The sequence below is a fragment of the Ranitomeya imitator genome, chromosome 7, assembly GCF_032444005.1.
Source record: "Ranitomeya imitator isolate aRanImi1 chromosome 7, aRanImi1.pri, whole genome shotgun sequence".
Taxonomy (NCBI): Eukaryota; Metazoa; Chordata; class Amphibia; order Anura; family Dendrobatidae; genus Ranitomeya; species Ranitomeya imitator.
The window spans coordinates 22,444,111-22,469,760 of record NC_091288.1 but is presented as its reverse complement, the minus strand read 5'-3'; the positions used below and the strand labels follow the sequence as shown (position 1 = coordinate 22,469,760).

At 43.0% G+C, this 25,650-nt stretch overlaps 1 protein-coding gene across 1 annotated transcript in view; it reads right to left on the bottom strand.

The window, feature by feature from the left end:
* Window positions 1–25,650, bottom strand: part of ARHGAP15 (Rho GTPase activating protein 15) — a 696,217-nt gene that overhangs the window by 402,230 nt on the left and 268,337 nt on the right. The window lies entirely within an intron of this gene.

The following is a 25,650-nucleotide window of genomic DNA, read 5'->3' as shown; positions in this document are numbered from 1 at the left end:
ACCACCAGAAAAGTGAGTGCAGCTCTGGAGTATAATACAGGATGTAACTCAGGATCAGTAATGTAATGCATGTACACAGTGACTGCACCAGCAGAATAGTGAGTGCAGCTCTGGGGTATAATACAGGATGTAACTCAGGATCAGTAATGTAATGTATGTACACAGTGACTGCAGCAGCAGAATAGTGAGTGCAGCTCTGGAGTATAATACAGGATGTAACTCAGGATCATTAATGTAACTAATGTATGTTCAGTGAACATTGTTCACAGTGACTACACCAGCAAAATAGTGAGTGCAGCTCTGGAGTATAATACAGGTTGAAACTCAGGATCAGTAATGTAATGCATGTACACAGTGACTGCACCAGCAGAATAGTGAGTGCAGCTCTGGGGTATAATACAGCAGAGGTCCCCAACTCCAGTCCTCAAGGCCCACCAACAGGTCATGTTTTCAGGATTTCCTTTGCATTGCACAGGTGATGCAATTATTACCTGGGCAAGACTAAGGAAATCCTGAAAACATGACATGTTGGTGGGCCTTGAGGACTGGAGTTGGGGACCCCTGTAATACAGGATGTAACTCAGGATCAGTAATGTAATGTATGTACACAGTGACTGCACCAGCAGAATAGTGAGTGCAGCTCTGGAGTATAATACAGGATGTAACTCAGGATCATTAATGTAACTAATGTATGTTCAGTGAACATTGTTCACAGTGACTACACCAGCAGAATAGTGAGTGCAGCTCTGGAGTATAATACAGGATGTAACTCAGGATCAGTTATGTAATGTATGTACATACACAGTGACTGCACCAGCAGAATAGTGAGTGCAGCTCTGGAGTATAATACAGGATGTAACTCAGGAACAGTAATATAATGTATGTACACAGTGACTGCACCTGCAGAATAGTGAGTGCAGCTCTGGAGTATAATACAGGATGTAACTCAGGATCAGAACAGGATCAGTAATGTAATGTATGTAGACAGTGACTGCACCAGCAGAATAGTGAGTGCAGCTCTGGAGTATAATACAGGATGTAACACAGGATCAGTACAAGAATGGAAGATAAGCACTTCTCCTTTTAATAACACTGGAAATTGTGTAAGGCCAAATATTTACCTTTCAAATCAATTATCATTGTCATACAGGTCAGGACTGGAGGTCTGCACAGATATAATCTTTGCAACTGCTCTGAAACACGGCAGAAAAAAAAATCTTGTTTTAACTTCCAATTGTACAAAGGTTAAATTAAAATAGGGTAATCGACTTAAATCTTCTTCTGTTTGTTTAAAGCACCTATCACCACAGACGGTGTCCTACTCCACAAGTTAATAAGCCCCAGATGGGACTTCTGTTTTTCTATATATACCAGCCTTCTATTGATTCTCTCTTTTTGCAACCTATTAGACTTTTTGAGTGCGGCTGTTCCTCCTCCTGGTTGTGATCACTGGACTCAGTCCATGTTCAGCCTGCACCTACATATAAGCAGAGTGCGCATCATTTACCATTTAGTCCAGGCACATTCCTAACTAGTAGAGTTGAGCTAACCAAAAATTAAAGTTTGGAGTTCACACAGGACAGTTAGTTTCCGGTGCTAAACAGTCAACAAAGACTTCTCTCGGAAGACCAGAGTTCTAGCGGAAGTCAGCGAGAATTTTACAGCTCCAAAGTTTGGGTCTCCATACATTTCAGTGGGGTTCGGGTTTGGTTTAAGTTCGGGTATAGTTCTGGTACTCGATCTATACTTTGGACTAAAGTTTGGGTTGGGTAGCAGAACCGGAACTTCAACGGGTCCTCTCATCCTTACTCATCAGTCTTCCCCTATGTTATAGGTCATACAGCCCAACATTTCTAGTCTTTCCCATGTAAAATACAGTGAATTACAGATTCTTCTATAATTCTGAAAAATCAAATGATATTTTCAGCAACTGTCTTCTCACAGACTATCCGTGCTGAAAATAAGAAAACACAATCATTTTTGCACTACTATTAAAGGGCTGTTCATTGGATACAAGATCTTAAATTCACAGTTTGGGTGATCATGGTGCCATTCATCGTTAACGTCCATTGTGGAGATTTTTATAAGATGTTTATTTTTTTGTGTTGAAATGGCTCAAACAATTTCAATCATGTCTTAATTACTTCTAAAAAAAAAAATGCTGCATTGGCTCCGGAACAAGTCGTCGAACTTGTTAGGCATTTGAAATTTCTGCACTGTTCCCTTATTCCTGGCAGTCAATGCATGCGTCCAGATTGTAACCTCCTTTCTGCCTCCAAGCCTGCCTTGGCTCTGTGTCCAGCTAGGGATTATGGATTTAGTAAGGAAGGTAAGTGTAGCTAGGAGCATTGGCTTGCCATCTGCTCCCCAGCAGAGTTCGGGCCAACCTGCCTAGCCTGCAGCAAGACCGGGGCACTTTGTTCAATGCAGCCCTTTCCAACCTGGCTCAAGTAGCCCATCATATTGAATCAGATGATTAGGTCTAAGCAGTCCATATGTAACTGAATATTTGTTCTAAATACCAAAATGAAAACAACATGAATGCCATTCTCTCCATTCTAATTCCTCAGTACATCAAGTTAAGTTTACATAAATAAATACTCTCTTAAGGTTTATGCAAATCAAACAAAAAAAAATAAAACTATGCATTATTTAGTAGATCTCCTATTTCAAGATCTAACAGACTTTATTCTCAGCATGTTTTTTTCCCAAGTTTATATTGGCCTTTTCCGATTCTGTTTTTTTTTTTTTTTTTTTAATTCATCTTTTAAATTATTCCTTTTTAAATTATTATCTCATGTGATTTCATAAACGCAATTGCACTAATTTATAATTAATTTTGTGTGGCGAATTAAGATTAATGGAAAATTGCAATTTTTTTATTCTCCCATCACTTCAGAATTCACTTTTAAAAAGTTACCTTCCTTTTGTGGACTGTCCTCGAAGGAGAAAACAATTGTTTACAATGTAACTTTCCTCAAAAGTCAACTGTGTTCCACAGAGCAATAATTCTGAAAATTTTATTTGCGAAAATTCTGATGTATATTAATGCCTTTGCCATTTACACATTTAACCTCTCCTGGTTAATTCTCATAGCTTAGAAAAGTGGTGTACACAGAGGCGTCGCTACCATGGGGCAAGCTGAGCCCTTTGCTTCAGGCGGCAGTCCTCACTGAAAGACAGGAGGCAGCAGAGCGGCGCTCAGAACACCTGGTGCCGACTCTCCATAATCCCTGACATGTGCTGTTACTAGTGCAGTGCGCGCGCCCCTTCTCACAACCCACGGTGTGCAATATCAGCCAGTCATCCCTGCACCCGCAGAGCAGCACACCACATATTGGCTGCTCTGTGCAAACAGGACCTGTGATGAGGTCACTGGAGGGGAGGAATCAGAGGTCACATGATCGGGACCTCCATGGATTGCAGGACTCTGCTGTGCTAGTTGCCATGGTGTGTGTATGAGTTGTATGGAGCGGAGCCGTGTGTGTATGAGGTGTATGGAGCGGAGCCGTGTGTGTATGAGGTGTATGGAGCGGAGCCGTGTGTGTATGAGGTGTATGGAGCGGAGCCGTGTGTGTATGAGGTGTATGGAGCGGAGCCAGCTGTGTATGAGGTGTATGGAGCGGAGCCATGTCTGTATGAGGTGTATGGAGCAGAGCCGTGTGTGTATGAGGTGTATGGAGAGGAGCCATGTGTGTATAAAGTGTACGGAGCTGAACTGAGTGTGTATGGAGCGGAGCCATGTGTGTATGAGGTGTATGGAGCGGATCCGTGTGTGTATGAGGTGTATGGAGCGGAGCTGAATGTGTATGAGGTGTATGGAGCAGAGACGAGTGTGTACGAGGTGTATGGAGCGGATCCGTGTGTGTATGAGGTGTATGGAGTGGAGCCGTGTGTGTATGGGGTGTATGGAGGGGACCCGTGTTTGTATGAGGTGTACGGAGCGGAGCCGTGTGTGTATGAGGTGTATGGAGTGGAGCCACGTGAGATTGGAGTGGAGCTGTGTGTGCAAGGTGTACGGAGCGCATCCTTGTGTGTAGGAGTAACTATGTGTGGCCATTATACAGTATGGAGCATCATGTGGGCCCATTATACAGTATGGAGCATCAAGTGTGGCCATTATACAGTATGGAGCATCATGTGGGCCATTATACAGTATGGAGCATCATGTGAGGCCATTATACAGCATGGAGCATCATGTGTGACCATTATACAGTATGGAGCATTATGTGTGCCCATTATATAGTATGGAGCACTGTGTGGCCACTATACAGTATGGAGCACTATGTGGCCAGTGGCCACTATACAGTACGGAGAATCACGTGTGGCCATTATACAGTATGGAGCACTGTGTGGCCATTATACAGTATGGAGCATCATGTGGGGCTCATTATACTGTATGGAGAAATATATGGGGCATGTTATTCTGTATGGGGTGCTGTGCAGTGCCCACAATACTATATGGAGCAATATATGGGGCTCATTATACTGTATGGAGTAATATATATTATTCTGTAAGGAGCACTGTGGAGGCCAGAATACTGTATGGAGGACTGTATTGTCTGATTTATGACCTATTGTAGAATGTACAATAGTTATCACTCATGTAATGTATGGGGAGACTGTATATGAGATTGGAGCCCTATAGGGGGGCTGTACTGTATATGCGTTTGGGGGGGCGCCGTTTTGAAGTTCGCCTCAGGCAGCAGTGTGGCTAGGTTCACCGCTGGGTGTACATACAGTATGAATCTACAAATAGAACATTGACTTCGGTCCCTTAGGCTATGTACCCATGATGAGTCAATGGTGAGTTTTTTTATGTTGCAAGTTTTCTGCATCATTTCTGCAACTATTAGGTAAATTAGGTCACTTGCGTTATTTTCATTGTGTTTTTTTACTGCATTTATTTACATGCATTTATCTTGTTTTTGTTTTTTTGCAGTTTTTAGCTCTTTCTGGAATGTTATATTTTAAATAAAGTTGCTGTGTTTTTTTACACTTCCTGTTTTTGGCTTTGCCAAAAATTTTATTCATACAGTCTGAATTACGTGTGTTTCTGGTAAGTTTATTTTTTTTCAAAAGTTGGATTACCTCTTAAAATCTTCTCGTTAGTGTCAAGAGTTGCAAAACGTCATGCTACAAGATGGGATCCTTTATGGTACAGGTGTGTGCCATCAGAACATACATTTCTTAGAGTGTACACCTCCATACACAGATAAAAGTCAGCCAAGTCCACCAATTTCAATGAGATTGTCTGACAATATTATGTGCATAGGGGCCTCTTGACTATCTCCCAACAGATGATATTCGGAGACATAAGGAGCGAGCTGTTTCTATTCTTTAGCCCCATTATTCTGTTCTGAAGGAAAATAAGCCACTGCCAGATGATTTTGGCAGTGGCTCTCTCATAGAGAACAAAGAAATGTTATGCTGAGCAAAGCGTTGTTGTGTATAGATGAAACGGGAGACATGGAAGTCAGCCAAATCTTAAAAGAATCATCCTTTTTTAGAAACGTTTCTTCCATACATTGATATAGTTATAAAAAGAAAAACAATGAAGCTGGTCACTACTCAATGTGATGCTACTCACTACTCACAGACTTGCCAAGAGGCAGAATAGTCAAAAGGTCCAGGCTCAGTACATAATCGAAATCCACCTGAAATCCGCTGCCTTGGGGTAACTCTCGATTCTGCCCTGTCCTTCAAACCGCACGTCCAAACCCTTGCCACCTCCTGTTACCTCCAACTCAAAAATATTGCCAGAATCCGTCCCTTCCTCAGCCCACAATCTACTAAAACTCTTGTGCATGCCCTCATCATCTCCCGCCTCGATTACCGCAACACCCTCCTCTGTGGCCTCCCCGCTAACTCCCTTGAACCACTCCAGTCTGTCCTCAACTCTGATGCTTGGCTAATCCACCTCTCTCCTTGCTACTCCCCTGCTTCACCCCTCTGCAAATCTCTCCACTGGCTCCAATTCCACAACGAATCCAGTTCAAACTACTAACACTGATCTACAAAGCCATCCACAACCTGTCCCCTCCCTATATCACCCAACTAATCTCCCACTATCTTCCCTCACGTAATCTTCAATCCTACCAAGACCTCCTTCTCTCCTCCACACTTATTCGTTCCTCACACAACCGCCTCCAAGATTTCTCCCGAATATCCCCCATCCTCTGGAATTCCACGCCTCAACATGTCTGATTATCTACCACCCTCGGATCCTTCAGACGGAACCTGAAAACCCATCTCTTCAGGAAAGCCTACAGCCTGCAATAACCATTCTGCCGCCTCACCAACCCCCCAAGCTGCCGCCATGTCACCGACCACCCGATCTGCCGCCATGTCACCGACCGCCTGAGCTGCCGCCATGTCACCGGCCACCCGAGCTGCCGCCACATCACCGACCACCCGAGCTGCCGCCACGTCACCGACCACCCGAGCTGCCACCACGACCACCCGAGCTGCTGCCACAACCACCCGAGCTGCCGCCTCACCACCACCAGTGCTGCAGCACACCAACCTCCTGTCTCTTCCCCACTATCATGAAGAATGTAAGTCCGCAAGGACAGGGTCCTCTCCCCTCTGTACCAGTCTGTCACTGTAAATTTGTTTACTGTTAACGATATCTATAACCCTGTATGTAACCCCTTTTCACATGTACAGCACCATGGAATTAATGGTGCTATATAAATAAATAATAATAATCAAAAAAGGGAAAAGACAAAAGCATACTCAGGTAACGGTCTGAGGTTGACGTATCAGGAAGGTAGCGGATCAATACACAGGGGTAAGTTAAACGAATGGTCAAAGGTAAATCCAAGGTCAGCAATGAAGATCAGAATACAACTCTGAGCACAGAGCAAATACAAGACACTTGAGCAGAGCTACAATTGGCAATGGTCTGACTATTGTCAGAGTGCTATATAGCCCTGTAATCATCCAGAATGGATGAAACCTAGAGGAGATCCCACAGACAAAGACAAATAGGATGGCTGAGCTGCCAATCACAATACTCACACCTCTGCCACAGATTGTGCTGTTGGGCTGCCACTCACAATCCTGACCACAGAGCCAGCCTTCAATCCCATAGGCAAGTGATGGAATCGAGACACAAACTTAGCGGTGACGTCATGTTGACAGTGCAGAAGCCAATCACTGCTCTTAGCGGCATTAGCTGCTGAGCTCAATCACTGAATGCAGCTCTGTCGATGTGACATCACCACTACAGCCAAACAAGAGAGACTGTGCCTGCAGGAGAGATCTGTCAGTGAACCCAGGGAGGATAAGAAATGCTCAGTTTGTGTTTTTATGAGTATTTGGGCTTGTGCACATGACAGTTTAAATCAGGTGAGTGAAATCTATGGTTTTGACGAATCGCACTCGCACTCATGTTATTTTAAGAGGCTGTGCACATGTCCGATTTTTTTATTGAACCGAGCGGTCCAAGGAAACAATTGGTGTCAGATTTTGATTCGAGGGTCAGACCAAAATCAGCAATGCAAGTCTATGGGTCTGTGAAAAACATAGGACATCACTAAGATGACATATGACTGTGGTCCGCTTCTCATGGACTGACATAACAGAAAAACATGAGGAAACTATTTTTTTTTACTCCAACTCCGAGAAAAACAGATCCCAATCTAATCAGAATCTAATTAGCATAGTTAGACAATTTTTCTCGGATGGAGGGGTAAAGGTCGTGTTAACCTACCCTATCAAGGTATGGTAAAAACTTCTCTAAAAAAGGGCAACACCTTTAAGTTGCTGCCAGACACCTGTAGTGACTTTTCTCTAATCAACACAATGGCTAAGATGGAGATTTTAAAGACCTTTCCTCTCGAACATACCAAGAATTATGTCAATTTTGGCGCCACTGCCGATTCTTAATTTTAAGTGAGAATTACGAGGCCCAGCCACATTTTAATGTGGACACAATTTTCTGAGCTTGATTTGATATATTTAAGACTAATCACAACTATGAATAAGAATGGACCATTAAATGTCAACGTGTCCTATCCTTTGAGCTCCCAACATCATCTGGTCGGAAAGAGTCAGGGGTTCCCCATACACATCGGATGGGCAGCTAGTCCCGCCAAAATCAAATATGTTCGGATGAGTTGTATCCGGTGCATAGGAACCTTAAAAACTAAAATCATCATATAATTCTAGCAAAATGTCTTTAATATAAACCCACTTCCTACAATCAGATCTGTCTCCTTGCGCACGTGGTTAGACGGTAAACTACCAAACTTGTATCATCATTGAGCGAGAAGAGGAAATAATGGTGAATACTAAGATCTTGCATCTTTTTATTATGTTTATTGCATCTTTATTCCATGTTGCACAAATATTGTCCCATCAATCATTTACCTGCAATTTATAACATTTTGATTTACTCTATTTTTTTTTTTACGATTGCCTCCGGAGCCAAGCTCTAAATGGGTTTATTTGCTGCTACAATTCTAAGCACAGCGATTTCGGCTCTGCAGAAGCTTTTCATGTCTAGACTTCTTTTATTTTAATCCATTGTCTGTCCAAAAAGATGATTGTATAAAGAGTCAACAATCTGTAGTCTTTTATTACAGAATATAACAGTATATTAAGTTACATTATCAGTCGGTAATGGAGACGTATTCCCAGAAATGAATTATTTACAAGCCATTTAAGTAATCTATATTCAGGTGTGGCGCAGAAAAGCACGGCATAAATCTTTAATGCCGACTGCTTGAGAGAGGTGAAGTGAGGATTAAAGACATTTTAAAGGAAGACAAGTGCAGCAAGAAGGACATCGCTCCTGCCGTGCATCACTAGAGCAGGTCCATTGCTAATACATTGATAAATGGCATATGTCGGAGTTATCATTCCAGATCCTTGCATCTGTTTCTGTGGTTAGAGCAGGCAACAAAGTGAATAAAGGATTAGCTCTTTTTATTATTTGTTTAATGAACCTTTAGTACAAGACACCTTCAGCATTAAGATGCGGGAAACATTTATTTCATTGGTTTGGGGTGGAAGCATGGGCTGTAATCAGGTACCTTATGGTATGTGTCTTGTAGATATAAATATTTACATTTCCATAATTCTGCTCTCCCGCTCCTACCGATATACCATACAATTGTTATGATGCGGTGGTCTAGGAGCAACATGGAACGAGCTCTGAAGGACGTGGTAACTGTACTGACCGCAGTCCCTAAGCTCAACACAACACTAGAAGTAGCCGTGGAATGCTCCTAACACTCCCTAGGCATCTTGTCACAGCCTAAGAGCGAACTACCCCTAAAGACAGAAGCAGGAAAACTATCTTGCCTCAGAGAAAATCCCCAAAGGATAGATTAGCCCCCCACAAATAATGACTGTGAGTGGAGAGGAAAAAGACATACACAGAATGAAACCAGGATGAGCACAGGAGGCCAGTCTAGCTTGATAGATAGGACAGGATGGAATACTGTGCGGTCAGTATAAAACACTACAAAAATCCACGCAGAGTTTACAAAAAAATCTCCACACCTGACTAAAGGTGTGGAGGGTAAATCTGCTTCCCAGAGCTTCCAGCAAGACAGAATAAATTCATACTGATAACGCTGGACAAACATAGAAAGCACAGAACAGATAAGTCCACAATCTGTGAACAGAAAAGTGCAAGCAAAAACTTAGCTTTGCTGAACTAGTCAGGATAACAGGGAAATCCAAAGAGATGCGAATCCAACCAGGAGCCATTTACAAGTGGCACTGGCTGAAGGAACAGCCAGGCCTAAATAGCCGAGCAGAAGAGACGATAAGTGGAGGCAGCTGATGACAGCTAACTCCAAGGAGCAGCCATACCACTTGAAACCACAAGAGGGAGCCCAAGAGCAGAACTCACAAAAGTGCCACTTACAACCACCGGAGGGAGCCCAAGAGCGGAATTCACAACAACAATGCCCAAAGTGTCTTATACATGGTAGCTAATAATTACTCTGGTGCACAAGTCCTTTTTTGTTTGAGGATTGCCAACGTAGGACAAGTCCACGGGTGAATTTGCAACTGTTGAAAATCTACCACAATAATTATTGCAATAGGATAAAATTAACAATTCCAAATGCACAGATCCCCTTAATTTTCAGGGTTGATTTTCTCTACAATGCGATGATGAAATTTTGGAAAATCTCATCTACATTGGACATATTGTAAGATATTGTAATTCCGGAAGAAAATCTGAAACATATGCCCTGTGTGGACATACATTGAACTTTTTTTTCTCTTTCGGGGGAATTGTACCTCTATAAACATCCGATTTTTTTTCGAGAGTACTAGAAAATCGAACTAATTATTCTGATCAGAGAATCATACGAGAGTCATCCAATTTTTTTGTTTGTGGAAAAAGTAAAAAAAAAAAATACATTTTCCACCTCCTCTATTCTGATAGCCTGTGAAAATCGGACAATCGTTGACATCTGAGTGAGGATTGATTTTTATCATGGACCCATTGCATTGCCGATTGTTAGCTGAACCTCAGATTAAAATCTAACATGTTTCCATGATTTTTCCATGGACATTACAGTCTAAGAAAAAGTTGGACATGTGAATGGCCCTATAGCACTCGAATCTGTGATAGTCTGCGAAAATCATGGCTAGCACTCATAGTCATACATCAGACGTCTTAACGAGGCCTTAGCATACTCCATGTCACTGGTTTCCAGGATCCCGAGGCCCATTTTTGGGACCACTGGTTAGATCCAAAGTGATCATTAAGGTACTCCTCATCCAATGGATAGATGATGTTTTTTTTTAAAATCTGGGAATAAAAATTGGCCTGTGATGTGACGAATCCACAATTTTAGATCATTCATTATCTGCTGTTGCATTCTCAAAAAATTAATGGGCATCTATTAAGTAGAAAACTCTATATCTATTTTGCTCTTCAATAAAGGAAGTTTTGCTGCTTTTTCCATTTAGGACCAACTTTTTATGCTAAAGTTATTTTTAAAGAATGTTGGTTATATTTTATTATATCGCATTTCACAATTACTTTAAAAATTCTAATCATGAAGTTTTCATTTTAAACCTCTAAAAAGTAAAACACTTCTTGTTCCGTAGAGATGGTTTTCACTTCTCTACAGTCATCTCGTTGTCATTACAAGTCGGACCATAATGAAGGTTAACATGTCTATTAGACATAAGTGAATCGATTTGAGACAAATTGAATTCATCTTGAATATTATGAATAACGTAGATTTGCCAAAGTCCAATTTTTTGGGGAATTCGATTTGTAAAATTCCAAAGCAAAATGACAGACTGCTATCTAGCGAGGTTCAAAATCTCCGGGAAGTGGTTAAAATTAATACTTAACCGGGGCTCACCTGTCATGCTGTGGAGCCCTGTTGTGGTCCAGTCGTCTGCTACGTTCCAGTCACTCAGCCACTTGGCATCTCCTACACTTACCAGGCCACTACCTAGTAAGAAACCGCCAAAGATGTTGGCCACTGGAAGACATCAACTATGGTCCAGTCAATATGGCAATTGTGACAAGATTAAAGAAAATGACAGAAAGGAGTAGGGCTGCACAGAACAAGTGGAGGCCTGAAAAGTATAATTTATTGTAACTCATCTGACTCAGCTCCAAGACTGGGACCTGTTACCTTCTACTATTGCCACCTTCTGTTGCTGTGGTCCACCCCAGGTTTGTCAAGTCACTCATCACACTCCTGTGACATCATCACCCCAAGCCTTTTATGGCCAACTTAGACAGCTATGTGCTTCTAAGTATTCAGCTTTGTATACAGTTACTCTTTGCATCTCTCCAGCAAACTTTTTTTCTCTCAGCTATCTGCATATACTTCTGGCTCAGACCTGCTCATTAACCATTCATTTGTTGTATGGATAATGAACTCTTCTCTGGTACTGTTCACACTACAAACCTTGTTGTGACAATGTGTATGATTTCTTCAAGCGAGTATTCAGTTTGACTGTTCATCACTGCAACCTATATCTCGGCCAAGGACCACCTGTCCGCAAACAATTGTGTCTTTAACTATTTGTTTCCTGCAAGTCCTGGACTGTCTATATATTTGCAGTTCCTGTGAAACCCACATTACTGGGTCTGTGTCTTCTCCCGTTTCCTGTTCTTCTTGTCCGTAACCCAACCATTCACAATAGGTGATCTCAAAGCTGACCCCACTCCAATGTCAGTTCGCACAGCATGTCCACAACATGAAAGTTAATAAACATCTCGAAACTTCAAATTCTAGTGGTCCATGTGACTATTGTAATCCATTTCTCTTAATGTTGTTAACAGCAACTCCGGTAAAGGTACCGTCACATTAAGCAACGCTGCAGCGAAATAGACAACGATGCCAATCGCTGCAGCGTCGCTGTTTAGTTGTTGTGTGGTCGCTAGAGAGCTGTCACACAGACAGCTCTCCAGCGACCAACGATGCCGAAGTCCCCGGGTAACCAGGGTAAACATCGGGTTACTAAGCGCAGGGCCACGCTTAGTAACCCGATGTTTACCCTGGTTACCATTGTAAAAGTAAAAAGCTTCCCTGCACTGTGTAAGTGCCGGCTGTAAAGCAGAGCGGTGATGTCACCGCTGTGCTCTGCTTTACGGCCGGCCGGCGCTGACACAGTGCAGGGAAGCTGACGCCGGGGGACGCGACAGACACGGGAATGTAAGTATGTAGTGTTTTTTTCTTTTTACATTTACGATGGTAACCAGGGTAAATATCGGGTTACTAAGCGCAGCCCTGTGCTTAGTAACCCGATGTTTACCCTGGTTACAAGTGAAGACATCGCTGGATCGGCATCACACACGCCGATTCAGCGACGAAATAAAGTTCTGGCCTTCTAGCTCTGACCAGCGATGTCACAGCAGGATCCTGATCGCTGCTGCTTTTCAAACACAACGATATCGCTATCCAGGACGCTGCAACATCACGGATCGCTATCGTTATTGTTCTAAAGTTGCTCAGTGTGAAGGTACCTTAAGGTACCACACGGCAGTATCATGGTGCATTTGTAGTATGCAAACTAATTTGCATATGAATGCTCAGCATGCAAAAATAATCTTAATGTACCATAAATGAGAACATTCCTAAATCAAAAATTAATTTAAAAAATTACATTTAGAAAATAAAAAAACACACTGAAAATAAAATAATATTTATCATTAGATTTACTTAAATTTATTAAAAAAAATACAAAAAAAAATCTTACATTTTATTCAGATGGCGTAAGTGTTAATAACACACGGCAGCATCATGGTGCATTTGTAGTATGCAAACTAATTTGCATATGAACGCTCAGCATGCAAAAATAATCTTAAGGTGCCAAGTTTGTGGTACTTTCAATCAACAGCACACATCCACATCAACAATTGATTGCCGCTAAATAGGTTCTCGGACCATACGGTATCAGAGCCCATATTGGGAAATTTAGAAAATATGAACAGCCGGGTTATTTCATGCATATTTATGTAATATTTGTATAGTATAATCCTTACCAAAATATTCACATGAATTATGCTAATAAAAATACAACCTTCCACATATGTAAAATAATCAAACAATGGTGCCCTACGAGAAGACCAACTCGCCCAACCAAAAAGTTATCTCCTACATTGTCTACACATGGTTTTGCTGTAAGTGCTACTTCCACGCAGTCCCTGCAGATGTGTGTCAGCACAAAGTGATAGCACAATGACCCATTCACGATTGTAAAGGTCTGCGATTCAATGGCGTGATTAATCCTCATCACAGCAACTGATAAGGGCTCAGTATTCACATCTCAGGCGGATAATATCCTCATTGTATCTTTCCCAGCTGGACTTTGAATAAAGAAAGAGGCAGCAATTATTAGGTACAAAATGTTTCATATAGAATACTATTTTTAGATGACAATTTTACAGCAGTGTCTTTTTTTCTTTATTTTTTTGTTTTCATTTTTTTTTTCCTCTGGTCGGTTCCTATGAATCTTTCCCACAATGCTTGTTGTGTTGTCCTCTATTTTGCATGCATAATGACACAGAATTAGCTTGGTGGCGATTCCTAGATTTCATGCTAACTTTTCTCCAAGCAACTATTAAAGGTCATGTTTTGACGGCTAAACGGCATGTCAGCACCTTAGTTCCCCCGAGGAGCGTTCCCCAGGTACATGCAAAAGGTTATTAAATTACCTTCCAAGCAACACTATCTCTTCGGATAAAAATAATTACAGGCTTTTAACGACATCAGAATGCTTTCCCTTTTTTTTTTTTTCTTAAATAAGATGAAGATGCAGTAACTAATGACCATTTTTGTGCGCGAGTCATAGAACCTGTCAAAATTGACAGGGCAAATGAGCGTAATGGAAAAGCTTAAAGGGGAAAGGTTCACTTTAAACAGTGACAAATAATATTTAAATGGCATTGTTAGAGACCCATCATGGCTATGAAATGTAGTTTCTGTCTCTTGTCCAACCCATCACCCCAGTTCCTTCATGTTGTTTAAAATGACAAAAAAATATATATTTGTTGATAATCAGTAACATCAGGTGCTATTGATATATTCATGCCAACAGGAGGAGGTCTCACCATTGGCACAGGCGTTGGAAATTCATGAGTATAAAATACAATCTAGACTTTGGGAAAGGGATTGAGTAAGAATATGAAAAAAAAAAACCATTGCAATAATATTCACCTCTAGCACGAGAGAAGCCATCTTCATCACTAAAATTTGCCAATCCATAATCGCTAGAGATGGTGGAATCCATTCATAATTAATCAAATTTGATATGAATTTTCGATTTCCTATCGGTGGGGGTGTATGTGCCATCCAACATCCTCCACCACAGTTATAAGCTGTTCGTAGTGGCCACGGAGGGCGGAAGTGCTCAGTTACGGAGCGGCACAGCAGAACTCCGTCAACTGTCAAGTGGCCGAGGCCGGGTATGGCACATCTACTTTCCCCTTATTCTCCATCCCTATTTGAATCAATAGATGGCAGTTCCATCGGCAACAGGAATACCTGATCGGCCGAGGTGCCAGATGTTGCATTCCCATCCCAATCAGATATTGATGACCTATTCTAACAATAGACCATCAATGTCAATGTTCCAGACAACCACTTTAAAATAAAAAATTCTCACTTGCCCCAAGTCACTGCCACAGCTTCTTTATTATTTTCTGTCTTTTACAGGTGACAGAGGCATCCGAGGATTATCTTCATGCTGGGCGTGTGAGAAATATGGCTGCTTATTCTTTTTATTCTGGGGTGACTACGGGCTGCTTTTTTATGCTAGGGGGGCAATATCAATGGCCCTTACCAACCTGAGAATACCAGCCTACAGCTGTCTGCTTTAGACCATTGCCCCTGATGAAGTTGTCTATCAGAAACGCATGTTGGGGCGAATACACGGATCTGGTGAGCCCCTGCTGCTGCTACCTTACAGGTATTAAGATCTATTAGTATTGTACTATCTCCAACAATAGTGTATATCTTGCGTTTGCATAGGTGCTATACACCTTGTCACATTACAATTCAGGTTGTGTTTTGGAGGATATCATACTCCGTTATATCTATGAAGCTTGTAGTTGTACCACATAGCAGGACTGACCACAGCCTTATACCCATTTCCTCTTCCATTGACTCAGTGTATATAATGCTACAACCAGCATAATACCTGTGGGATATATATATCCAGAATATGTCTGAAAACCTCTAGTCAGTACTGTAGAATATAATTTTGCTCAGTAGATTTCATGTGGCCTCTGCATACATCATTGTATGGTTTCCTATGTGTCACGTTTATTGTATAAAAAGGCATACGGAGACATAAAGATGTTATCACCTTCTAAACTTTTGGACTCTATGATCGATTTTTGTTTTTTTCTCTCCCTCCCTTTGCATTAGATTGGCTGGATGTCAAAAATGGGAGGAACCCCAGGCAGGATTTCTTAAATTATTTATTTAAATAATTTTAGAAAATGGTGTGGGACTTCACTATTCTTGAGCTGTCAGTTTTCCCTGCACTGGTTATCAAAAATAGAAGAGAACGCCCGTCATTGTAAAAAAATGTATTTTATTTATAGAACAGGCTGATAAATACCGTATATACTCGAGTATAAGCCGACCCGAGTATAAGCCGACCCCTCTAATTTTGCCACAAAAAACTGGGAAAACTTATTGACTCGAGTATAAGCCTAGGGTAGAAAACGCAGCAGCTACCGGTGAATTTCAAAAATAAAAATAGATGCTACATACCATTCATTATGTCCCCATAGATGCTCCATAGAAAGCTGTGCCATATAGAATGCTCTGCACCGTTCATTATGGCCCCATAGATGCTCCTTATAATGCTGTGCCATATATGCTCTGCACCTTTGATTATGGCCCCATATATGCCCCTTATAATGTTGTGCCATATATGCTCTGCACCTTTGATTATGGCCCCATAGGTGCTCCTTATAATGCTGTGCCATATATGCTCTGCACCTTTGATTATGGCCCCATAGGTGCCCCTTATAATGCTGTGCCATATATGCTCTGCACCTTTGATTATGGCCCCATAAATGCTCCTTATAATGCTGTGCCATATATGCTCTGCACCTTTGATTATGGCCCCATAGGTGCTCCTTATAATGCTGTGCCATATATGCTCTGCACCTTTGATTATGGCCCCATAGATGCCCCTTATAATGCTGTGCCATATATGCTCTGCACCTTTGATTATGGCCCCATAGATGCCCCTTATAATGTTGTGCCATATATGCTCTGCACCTTTGATTATGGCCCCATAGATGCCCCTTATAATGTTGTGCTATATATGCTCTGCACCTTTGATTATGGCCCCACAGATGCCCCTTATAATGCTGTGCCATATATGCTCTGCACCTTTGATTATGGCCCCATAGATGCCCCTTATAATGCTGTGCCATATATAATGCTCTGCACCTTTGATCATGGCCCCATAGATGCTCCTTACAATGCTGTGCTATATATGCTCTGCACCTTTGATTATGGCCCCATAGGTGCTCCTTATAATGCTGTGCCATATATGCTGTGCACATTTATGGCCCCATAGGTGCTCCTTATAATGCTGTGCCATATATGCTCTGCACCTTTGATTATGGCCCCATAGATGCTCCTTATAATGCTGTGCCATATATGCTCTGCACCTTTGATTATGGCCCCATAGATGCCCCTTATAATGCTGTGCCATATATGCTCTGCACCTTTGATTATGGCCCCATAGATGCTCCTTATAAAGCTGTGCCATATATGCTCTGCACCTTTGATAATGGCCCCATAGGTGCCCCTTATAATGCTGTGCCATATATGCTCTGCACCTTTGATTATGGCCCCATAGATGCTCCTTATAATGCTGTGCCCCATATATGCTCTGCACCTTTGATTATGGCCCCATAGATGCTCCTTATAAAGCTGTGCCATATATGCTCTGCACCTTTGATAATGGCCCCATAGGTGCCCCTTATAATGTTGTGCCCCATATATGCTCTGCACCTTTGATTATGGCCCCAGAGAAGCTCCTTATAATGCTGTGCCATATATGCTCTGCACCTTTGATTATGGCCCCATAGGTGCTCCTTATAATGCTGTGCCATATATGCTGTGCACATTTATGGCCCCATAGGTGCTCCTTATAATGCTGTGCCATATATGCTCTGCACCTTTGATTATGGCCCCATAGATCCTCCTTATAATGCTGTGCTATATATGCTCTGCACCTTTGATTATGGCCCCATAGATGCTCCTTATAATGCTGTGCCATATATGCTCTGCACCTTTGATTATGGCCCCATAGATGCTCCTTATAATGCTGTGCTATATATGCTCTGCACCTTTGATTATGGCCCCATAGGTGCTCCTTATAATGCTGTGCTATATATGCTCTGCACCTTTGATTATGGCCCCATAGGTGCTCCTTATAATGCTGTGCCATATATAATGCTCTGCACCTTTGATTATGGCCCCATAGATGCTCCTTATAATGCTGTGCTATATATGCTCTGCACCTTTGATTATGGCCCCATAGGTGCTCCTTATAATGCTGTGCCATATATAATGCTCTGCACCTTTGATTATTGCCCCATAGATGCTCCTTATAATGCTGTGCCATATATAATGCTCTGCACCTTTGATTATGGCCCCATAGATACTCCTTATAATGCTGTGCCATATATACTCTGCACCTTTGATTATGGCCCCATAGATGCTCCTTATAATGCTGTGCTATATATGCTCTGCACCTTTGATTATGGCCCCATAGGTGCCCCTTATAATGCTGTGCCATATATGCTCTGCACCTTTGATTATGGCCCCATAGGTGCTCCTTATAATGTTGTGCCATATATGCTCTGCACCTTTGATTATGGCCCCATAGATGCTCCTTATAATGCTGTGCTATATATGCTCTGCACCTTTGATTATGGCCCCATAGATGCTCCTTATAATGCTGTGCTATATATGCTCTGCACCTTTGATTATGGCCCCATAGGTGCCCCTTATAATGCTGTGCCATATATGCTCTGCACCTTTGATTATGGCCCCATAGGTGCTCCTTATAATGTTGTGCCATATATGCTCTGCACCTTTGATTATGGCCCCATAGATGCTCCTTATAATGCTGTGCCATATATGCTCTGCACCTTTGATTATGGCCCCATAGATGCTCCTTATAATGCTGTGCTATATATGCTCTGCACCTTTGATTATGGCCCCATAGGTGCTCCTTATAATGCTGTGCCATATATAATGCTCTGCACCTTTGATTATGGCCCCATAGATGCTCCTTATAATGCTGTGCTATATATGCTCTGCACCTTTGATTATGGCCCCATAGATGCTCCTTATAATGCTGTGCTATATATGCTCTGCACCTTTGATTATGGCCCCATAGGTGCTCCTTATAATGCTGTGCCATATATAATGCTCTGCACCTTTGATTATGGCCCCATAGATGCTCCTTATAATGCTGTGCTATATATGCTCTGCACCTTTGATTATGGCCCCATAGGTGCTCCTTATAATGCTGTGCCATATATAATGCTCTGCACCTTTGATTATTGCCCCATAGATGCTCCTTATAATGCTGTGCCATATATAATGCTCTGCACCTTTGATTATGGCCCCATAGATACTCCTTATAATGCTGTGCCATATATACTCTGCACCTTTGATTATGGCCCCATAGATGCCCCTTATAATGCTGTGCCATATATAATGCTCTGCACCTTTGATTATGGCCCATAGATGCTCCTTATAATGCTGTGCCATATATGCTCTGCACCTTTGATTATGGCCCCATAGATGCCCCTTATAATGCTGTGCCATATATAATGCTCTGCACCTTTGATTATGGCCCCATAGATGCTCCTTATAATGCTGTGCTATATATGCTCTGCACCTTTGATTATGGCCCCATAGATGCCCCTTATAATGCTGTGCTATATATGCTCTGCACCTTTGATTATGGCCCCATAGGTGCCCCTTATAATGCTGTGCCATATATGCTCTGCACCTTTGATTATGGCCCCATAGGTGCCCCTTATAATGCTGTGCTATATATGCTCTGCACCTTTGATTATGGCCCCATAGATGCCCCTTATAATGCTGTGCCATATATGCTCTGCACCTTTGATTATGGCCCCATAGGTGCCCCTTATAATGCTGTGCCATATATGCTCTGCACCTTTGATTATGGCCCCATAGATGCCCCTTATAATGCTGTGCCATATATGCTCTGCACCTTTGATTATGGCCCCATAGGTGCCCCTTATAATGCTGTGCCATATATGCTCTGCACCTTTGATTATGGCCCCATAGGTGCCCCTTATAATGCTGTGCCATATATGCTCTGCACCTTTGATTATGGCCCCATAGATGCTCCTTATAATGCTGTGCCATATATGCTCTGCACCTTTGATTATGGCCCCATAGATGCTCCTTATAATGTTGTGCCATATATGCTCTGCACCTTTGATTATGGCCCCATAGATGCTCCTTATAATGTTGTGCCATATATGCTCTGCACCTTTGATTATGGCCCCATAGATGCTCCTTATAATGCTGTGCCATATATGCTCTGCACCTTTGATTATGGCCCCATAGGTGCCCCTTATAATGCTGTGCCATATATGCTCTGCACCTTTGATTATGGCCCCATAGATGCTCCTTATAATGCTGTGCTATATATGCTCTGCACCTTTGATTATGGCCCCATAGGTGCCCCTTATAATGCTGTGCCATATATGCTCTGCACCTTTGATTATGACCCCATAGATGCTCCTTATAATGCTGTGCCATATATGCTCTGCACCTTTGATTATGGCTCCATAGATGCTCCTTATAATGCTGTGCCATATATGCTCTGCACCTTTGATTATGGCTCCATAGATGCTCCTTATAATGCTGTGCCATATATGCTCTGCACCTTTGATTATGGCCCCATAGGTGCCCCTTATAATGCTGTGCCATATATGCTCTGCACCTTTGATTATGGCCCCATAGGTGCTCCTTATAATGCTGTGCCATATACAGTGGGGCAAAAAAGTATTTAGTCAGTCAGCAATAGTGCAAGTTCCACCACTTAAAAAGATGAGAGGCGTCTGTAATTTACATCATAGGTAGACCTCAACTATGGGAGACAAACTGAGAAAAAAAAATCCAGAAAATCACATTGTCTGTTTTTTTAACATTTTATTTGCATGTTATGGTGGAAAATAAGTATTTGGTCAGAAACAAAATTTCATCTCAATACTTTGTAATATATCCTTTGTTGGCAATGCCAGAGGTCAAACGTTTTCTGTAAGTCTTCACAAGGTTGCCACACACTGTTGTTGGTATGTTGGCCCATTCCTCCATGCACATCTCCTCTAGAGCAGTGATGTTTTTGGCTTTTCGCTTGGCAACACGGACTTTCAACTCCCTCCAAAGGTTTTCTATAGGGTTGAGATCTGGAGACTGGCTAGGCCACTCCAGGACCTTGAAATGCTTCTTACGAAGCCACTCCTTCGTTGCCCTGGCGGTGTGCTTTGGATCATTGTCATGTTGAAAGACCCAGCCACGTTTCATCTTCAATGCCCTTGCTGATGGAAGGAGGTTTGCACTCAAAATCTCATGATACATGGCCCCATTCATTCTTTCATGTACCCGGATCAGTCGTCCTGGCCCCTTTGCAGAGAAATAGCCCCAAAGCATGATGTTTCCACCACCATGCTTTACAGTAGGTATGGTGTTTGATGGATGCAACTCAGTATTCTTTTTCCTCCAAACACGACAAGTTGTGTTTCTACCAAACAGTTCCAGTTTGGTTTCATCAGACCATAGGACATTCTCCCAAAACTCCTCTGGATCATCCAAATGCTCTCTAGCAAACTTCAGATGGGCCCGAACATGTACTGGCTTAAGCAGTGGGACACGTCTGGCACTGCAGGATCTGAGTCCATGGTGGCGTAGTGTGTTACTTATGGTAGGCCTTGTTACATTGGTCCCAGCTCTCTGCAGTTCATTCACTAGGTCCCCCCGCGTGGTTCTGGGATTTTTGCTCACCGTTCTTGTGATCATTCTGACCCCACGGGGTGGGATTTTGCGTGGAGCCCCAGATCGAGGGAGATTATCAGTGGTCTTGTATGTCTTCCATTTTCTAATTATTGCTCCCACTGTTGATTTCTTCACTCCAAGCTGGTTGGCTATTGCAGATTCAGTCTTCCCAGCCTGGTGCAGGGTTACAATTTTGTTTCTGGTGTCCTTTGACAGCTCTTTGGTCTTCACCATAGTGGAGTTTGGAGTCAGACTGTTTGAGGGTGTGCACAGGTGTCTTTTTATACTGATAACAAGTTTAAACAGGTGTCATTACTACAGGTAATGAGTGGAGGAAAGAGGAGACTCTTAAAGAAGAAGTTACAGGTCTGTGAGAGCCAGAAATCTTGATTGTTTGTTTCTGACCAAATACTTATTTTCCACCATAATATGCAAAAAAAATGATAAAAAAAACAGACAATGTGATTTTCTGGATTTTTTTTCTCAGTTTGTCTCCCATAGTTGAGGTCTACCTATGATGTAAATTACAGACGCCTCTCATCTTTTTAAGTGGTGGAACTTGCACTATTGCTGACTGACTAAATACTTTTTTGCCCCACTGTATGCTCTGCACCTTTGATTATGGCCCCATAGGTGCTCCTTATAATGCTGTGCCATATATGCTCTGCACCTTTGATTATGGCCCCATAGATGCTCCTTATAATGCTGTGCCATATATGCTCTGCACCTTTGATTATGGCCCCATAGGTGCCCCTTATAATGCTGTGCCCCATATATGCTCTGCACCTTTGATTATGGCCCCATAGGTGCTCCTTATAATGCTGTGCCCCATATATGCTCTGCACCTTTGATTATGGCCCCATAGATGCTCCTTATAATGCTGTGCCATATATGCTCTGCACCTTTGATTATGGCCCCATAGGTGCTCATTATAATGCTGTGCCATATATGCTCTGCACCTTTGATTATGGCCCCATAGATGCCCCTTATAAAGCTGTGCCAAATATGCTCTGCACCTTTGATTATGGCCCCAGAGATGCTCCTTATAATGTTGTGCTATATATGCTCTGCACCTTTGATTATGGCCCCATAGGTGCTCCTTATAATGCTGTGCCCCATATATGCTCTGCACCTTTGATTATGGCCCCATAGATGCTCCTTATAATGCTGTGCCATATATGCTCTGCACCTTTGATTATGGCCCCATAGGTGCTCATTATAATGCTGTGCCATATATGCTCTGCACCTTTGATTATGGCCCCATAGATGCCCCTTATAAAGCTGTGCCAAATATGCTCTGCACCTTTGATTATGGCCCCAGAGATGCTCCTTATAATGCTGTGCTATATATGCTCTGCACCTTTGATTATGGCCCCATAGATGCCCCTTATAATGCTGTGCCATATATGCTCTGCACCTTTGATTATGGCCCCAGAGATGCTCCTTATAATGCTGTGCTATATATGCTCTGCACCTTTGATTATGGCCCCATAGATGCCCCTTATAATGCTGTGCCATATATGCTCTGCACCTTTGATTATGGCCCCAGAGATGCTCCTTATAATGTTGTGCTATATATGCTCTGCACCTTTGATTATGGCCCCATAGGTGCCCCTTATAATGTTGTGCTATATATGCTCTGCACCTTTGATTATGGCCCCATAGATGCCCCTTATAATGCTGTGCCATATATGCTCTGCACCTTTGATTATGGCCCCAGAGATGCTCCTTATAATGCTGTGCTATATATGCTCTGCACCTTTGATTATGGCCCCATAGATGCCCCTTATAATGCTGTGCCATATATGCTCTGCACCTTTGATTATGGCCCCATAGATGCCCCTTATAATGCTGTGCCCCATATATGCTCTGCACCTTTGATTATGGCCCCATAGGTGCCCCTTATAATGCTGTGCCCCATATATGCTCTGCACCTTTGATTATGGCCCCATAGGTGCCCCTTATAATGTTGTGCTATATATGCTCTGCACCTTTGATTATGGCCCCATAGATGCTCCTTATAATGCTGTGCCATATATACTCTGCACCTTTGATTATGGCCCCATAGATGCCCCTTATAATGCTGTGCCCCATATATGCTCTGCACCTTTGATTATGGCCCCATAGGTGCCCCTTATAATGTTGTGCTATATATGCTCTGCACCTTTGATTATGGCCCCATAGATGCCCCTTATAATGCTGTGCCATATATGCTCTGCACCTTTGATTATGGCCCCATAGATGCCCCTTATAATGCTGTGCCCCATATATGCTCTGCACCTTTGATTATGGCCCCATAGATGCTCCTTATAATGCTGTGCCATATATACTCTGCACCTTTGATTATGGCCCCATAGGTGCTCCTTATAATGCTGTGCCATATATATATGCTCTGCACCTTTGATTATGGCCCCATAGATGCCCCTTATAATGTTGTGCCATATATGCTCTGCACCTTTGATTATGGCCCCAGAGATGCCCCTTATAATGCTGTGCCATATATGCTCTGCACCTTTGATTATGGCCCCAGAGATGCTCCTTATAATGCTGTGCTATATATGCTCTGCACCTTTGATTATGGCCCCATAGATGCCCCTTATAATGCTGTGCCATATATGCTCTGCACCTTTGATTATGGCCCCAGAGATGCTCCTTATAATGCTGTGCTATATATGCTCTGCACCTTTGATTATGGCCCCATAGATGCCCCTTATAATGCTGTGCCATATATGCTCTGCACCTTTGATTATGGCCCCAGAGATGCTCCTTATAATGCTGTGCCATATATACTCTGCACCTTTGATTATGGCCCCATAGATGCCCCTTATAATGCTGTGCCCCATATATGCTCTGCACCTTTGATTATGGCCCCATAGGTGCCCCTTATAATGTTGTGCTATATATGCTCTGCACCAGAGGTGTATCTAGCGTTTCTGGCACCCGGGGCAAGAATTCATTTTGGCGCCCCCCCCCCCCCTCCAAGGGCATATGCCCCCCGTCAGCCCCATCATTGCCCTCTCCTCCCCCCCACACACACCATTCACTTCTCTGCACATTCCCCTGCAGCGCGATACACACACACACACAATACTGAGACACACACATACGCACACACTCACATACACACACACACACACACACACACTCACACACATACACATTCACACACACATTCACACACACTCACACACATACACATTCACACACACACATACATTCACACACACATACACACACTCACACACACATACACACACTCCTCTCACCTCTCCTCGCACTCTGCACAGCAGCTCCATCGCCTTCCTCTGACACAGCCGGCCGCTGAATGATGACGTCATCCAGCAGCGCGTCTGTGTGAGAGGAAGCAGGAAGAAGACAGATCGTGCGGCTGGGCAGTGGAGCTGCAGGGATTTCTCCCTGCCCGCCGCAGCCACTCTGCAGGGGCTCCCCTCCCCCTCTGCACACACTGGGAGCCGGCACTCTGCAGCTTCTCTGTGCCGGCTGTCAGCTTGACAGTCGGCACAGAGAACAGCTGATTCCCAGTGCGGGGGGCGGCAGAATGCAGCCGCTGGGGGAGACACTGCGGACCGCCGAATTAGGCGGCCCGACTGCGCCCCCCTGCCGGCTGCGCCCGGGGCAAATGCCCCGGCTGCCCCCCCCTAGATACGCCACTGCTCTGCACCTTTGATTATGGCCCCATAGATGCCCCTTATAATGCTGTGCCATATATGCTCTGCACCTTTGATTATGGCCCCATAGATGCCCCTTATAATGCTGTGCCCCATATATGCTCTGCACCTTTGATTATGGCCCCATAGGTACTCCTTATAATGCTGTGCCATATATACTCTGCACCTTTGATTATGGCCCCATAGGTGCTCCTTATAATGCTGTGCCATATATATATGCTCTGCACCTTTGATTATGGCCCCATAGATGCCCCTTATAATGTTGTGCCATATATGCTCTGCACCTTTGATTATGGCCCCAGAGATGCCCCTTATAATGCTGTGCCATATATGCTCTGCACCTTTGATTATGGCCCCAGAGATGCTCCTTATAATGTTGTGCTATATATGCTCTGCACCTTTGATTATGGCCCCATAGGTGCCCCTTATAATGTTGTGCTATA